The 4,203-nt window shown below is 46.7% G+C and overlaps 1 protein-coding gene and 1 pseudogene across 1 annotated transcript in view; both read right to left on the reverse strand.

The window, feature by feature from the left end:
* Window positions 1-4,203, reverse strand: part of DPYSL2 (dihydropyrimidinase like 2) — a 102,059-nt gene that overhangs the window by 75,437 nt on the left and 22,419 nt on the right. The gene's annotated exons all lie outside the window — the stretch shown is intronic.
* LOC105887367 overlaps window positions 1-4,203 on the reverse strand; it is an 11,761-nt pseudogene that overhangs the window by 6,718 nt on the left and 840 nt on the right.

Consider the following 4,203-nt stretch of genomic DNA (forward strand, 5'->3'; position numbering starts at 1 on the left):
AAAAAAAAAAAAAAAAAAAGACCAGAAGGCAAGAACTCATTTCAGTGTATAAGGTCCTGTGCCTAGTTCTAATTATCCACAGCAGGCATACATTTGCCTTCCCTGCTGGGACCTGTCCCTCAGAAGCTTCAGAACTTTTGTAAAGCCGTAAAGCCGAGCTCTGCCTGCAGACCCAGCTCGGGGGACGCTGGCTACCGCCTCTTTCCAAGCCCACACTTCAGGCTCACGCTCACCACACCCATGCACTGGATCCCCACCAACTGGGCCTTCCTTCACTCCGAATCTGTGTCAGTTCTGAGAGAGGCCCAGAAAACGGGTTAAGTACATGCCAGGAAAGTGTAAATAGTATTTCTGGAGTTTTAGTCTCTTAAGAGAATCAGCTGTGATCAAAGAACTGAGAACTGCTCACGTAGCTAAAAACACTGCACAGCTTCTGGCCATCTGCTCACGCAGGTTCCCTAGAGGCCTCTTTGGGGCAATTTATTAGCTTCATCCATACAGTCTTGGAGGTAGTCCATTTAGACATTGTAAAGATTTAATGAAATTCTGAATTTTCACTTAATCAAATTGGTCTTTTCCCCCGTTCTCACTTCCTGCCAGCCCCTCTGTTTGCAGGCAGTGCAGGTTTTTTATTGACCTCATGTGCCAGCCCCAGGAGACGAGCTTCTCACACACAGCCCTTCCTTACAGCACAAGGTGTTGTGTGGAGAAGTCACGGGCTCGTGGCACCTGTTCAGCACATCCAGAGCTTTATGAGCTCCAGACAAGCTGTGCCCCTCTTCCCAAGGCCTGTGCTGGGGGTTCTCCACCACCAGAGTGTCACTCACCCAGACTCATCTCCCTCCAACTTCTGGCACATCCAATGTCTCTCAAGAAACCAAGCAGGACCCTTTCTAGGACTTGAGCAGATAAGGAGTCATTGAAACAACTACAGTTGTGTGTGAGTAGCCGTCAGTCTCACCTGTGGGCCTTTAAGCTAAATTCTACATCTGTGGGGGACATTTAGCTCATGTAGACACTGCGGTCAAACCAGGGAGGAAGCTGATTGCCTGCATGTGACCACAGGCTCAGGCGTCCCCTCTTTCCCTTCAAGAGGTTAGAAATGGAGTTTACCACTTTAAGGTAATCAGGCACTAAAGGAAGAAAGGAATCCTGGGGGCTGGAGAGACAGGCGGGGAGGCAATGCCCTTCATCCCCCTCCTCTCTGTCCAAGGCCACTGCCTCACAGAGGGTGTCACCTTTGCATTCCCCAGAGATGTCCCACTGTTTGTAGCCTCTGTGCCTGTGCTCATGCCCCTGCCTCTCCCAGCACACCCAGCCCTCTCTGACCCCTCACACCACCACCCCTCTGGGCAGCTACTCCCAAGCCCCCAGGTGGGGCTGGTCACTCTGTCTATTATGCCCCACTGGGCCCTGTACTTGCTTCTGGCAGACTGCCTGAGATAACTCCCAGCACTATTTCTTTATACAATGTCTCCTCCTGGAAAGTAAGCTTCTGAGTACAGAAACTTTCTTCAGCATCCAACATATAATAGCATCCGCTCATCTCATCACATTGTATATAATTAGCAAACAAATTCTGAATGGATGGATGGGTGGGTAGGTGGGTGGGTGGATGGATGGATGGATGGATGGATGGAAAGTTACACAGAAGGATAGATGGATGGATGGTTGGATGAATGGGTAGGTGGGTGGGGAAATGGGTGGATGGATCATGGATAAACACATGCAAGGATGGATGGAAAGATGGATGAATGAATGGATGAACAGGTGGTCTGATGGGGGTGGGGGACTGGATGATGAGGGTGGGTGAATGGATCGATGAATGAATGAATGAACAGATAGGTGGATGGAGGAGGGATGGATAGATAGATGGATGGATGAATGGATGGATAAGTGGCCAGCTGGCTGGATCTATATGGGTGGGTGGATAGATAGGATGGATAATGGATGATGGATGACAGATGGAGGAATGGATGGACGATGGATAGATAGGTACATAGATGAATGGATGAATGGACAGATAGATAGGTGAATGGCTGGAGGAATGGCAGATGATGGTGGGAAGGTGCATGGGTAGATGGGTGGGTAGGTGGGTATATGGATGGATGGATGGATAGATAGATGGGTGGGTGGATGGACAGATAGTTGATGGGTGGATGGGTGGAAGAAGTTGTTCCTCTGAGCCCTATTCTGGCTTAATAGACTGTCCATGAGACAATACCTAATAAATCAGCACAGCTATAGCCTAACCACATGTCTATCTAAGAAAGGGAACCTCCACTGACATGACATAGCCTCTCTTTCATGCCCCTTCCATAGAGGGAGCAGTGCTTTGCAAAAGAACAGTCTGCATTGTGGGAAATTCCTAACCCTGCCATCCAACACAAGTCACCCCTGGTCCTGCATAGCTACAGGGCACCTGAAATATGGCTGGTGCATCTAAGACACTGATTCTTTATTTTATTTCATTAAATTAATTTTCACTTCCACTAAGCTTATTTTCATTTAAATTAAATTAATTTTCATTTTAATAGCTACTTGTGGCCATGGCTATGCCACTGGACAGCATAGCTGGACACAATGCAGAATGTGCAAACTGCAAACTGGTGGCCCATAAGCCAGATCAGCCCAGAGACACAGTGATTTTAATTGATTTTGAATGTGTAGCCAGCATTTTAACATTAGGAGATTTCATATGAAAAGGCCACACTTCTCCCTTAATCAGCAATCTAGGCGATTCTGGTGTCTATTCCCACGTGGTGCCAGGTGGCAGGAGGGGGTGGTGGCACCCCCTGGAGAAGGAACCTGGGCTCTTGTTTGCTCTGTTCTCCACATTCCTGTGTCTCCTCACACTGAGCTGAGCATCAGCTGCCACCTGTCCTTTCCCTGGGCCCTCTTCATTCATGCATGTTACACGTCTACCTACCTTGACATAAGGTAGCCTCAATGGAAGGTCTGTCCCAGCCAACAGCAGACCCCACCCAACTTTATGAACAAAGCTTTCTTTCTGCCTGTGATTTTGAAGATTCTCAAGTACGTGAAAGGAGAAAATTCCTTTACGACACTGTTGTTATTCACCAAGAACGTTCAAGTGCATTATCCATTTAATCCTGAGAAATCAATAGTATCAGCCCATTCTACAGATGAAGAGACTAAGACCAAAAGAAGTTAAAGAAGTCAAATAACTGAGCTGAGGTTTGACATCTAGAAAGTCATATACCCAGCATTCCATCTTGGGTAAGCCTGACCCCGCTGCAGTACATTTGTCTACCCTACAAGGTCATTTCCAGACCATCACAGGCCAGTCAGCTTGCAAAGCCCTGTCCCTCCTATGCACCCTCGTCTCCCAATCTCTGATCCACCTCTGCACATTCATTCAGAACATAAGCAACTGAGGAAGCCTGTGTCTGCATGGCTCAGTGGTGTGGCAGAGGCCACTAGCTGTTCCAGGCAATATTGTGACATTCTTTGTCAGGTGATTCCTAGATCTCCATTACTTTGCAATTAATTATTAGAAAATAATTGTGTTCTTTTGACGATTTCATATTTCCTTGATGCTTTTGTTCCTTGTAGCCTCACATAGGTGTCTGAGAATTTGTGGGCACAGTCGTTTCTTGCAGAATTAACACCCTGTCTTCTCTGGGGAAGGATATTTACCTACGGGTTGGTGTACAATTACTGACTGAGGTATAACAGCTCCTCCTCTGGTCAGGGAGGACGGCAGCAGTTCTAGCTTCAGGAAGGGCAGAATGGGGCATTTTCTTTACTTTGCTTTATTTTTTATTTATTTATTTGCCCATGAAAATATATTACTTCTGTGTTTCCATCATCAAAATTTATACTCTTGGCCATCCCTTCTTGCTTTTGTGTAGGGCCAAAAGAGAGACATTTGTTATTTTGACGACCTTCAATAGGACTCCAGGATGTCACCAACAGCACGACCTTTCTGATCAAACTCAGCAACTGGAACTTCGACCTTTCCCTCAATAAAGTTCAAACAACTACCCTTGAGTACCAAAGCTGTGATTTTCTTGCCATTCTTGGTCAGCTGGACCCTGACACACTTCCTGATGGTAGAATTTGGCTGTTTGGCTTCAACTCCTACTTTTTTTTTTTTTTTTGAGACAGAGTCTCACTGTGTCGCCCTTGGTAGAGTTCCACGGCATCATAGCTCACAGAAACCTCAGACTCTTAGGCTCA

The sequence above is a fragment of the Otolemur garnettii genome, unplaced genomic scaffold (assembly GCF_000181295.1).
Source record: "Otolemur garnettii isolate 467f Iridium unplaced genomic scaffold, OtoGar3 scaffold00074, whole genome shotgun sequence".
Taxonomy (NCBI): Eukaryota; Metazoa; Chordata; class Mammalia; order Primates; family Galagidae; genus Otolemur; species Otolemur garnettii.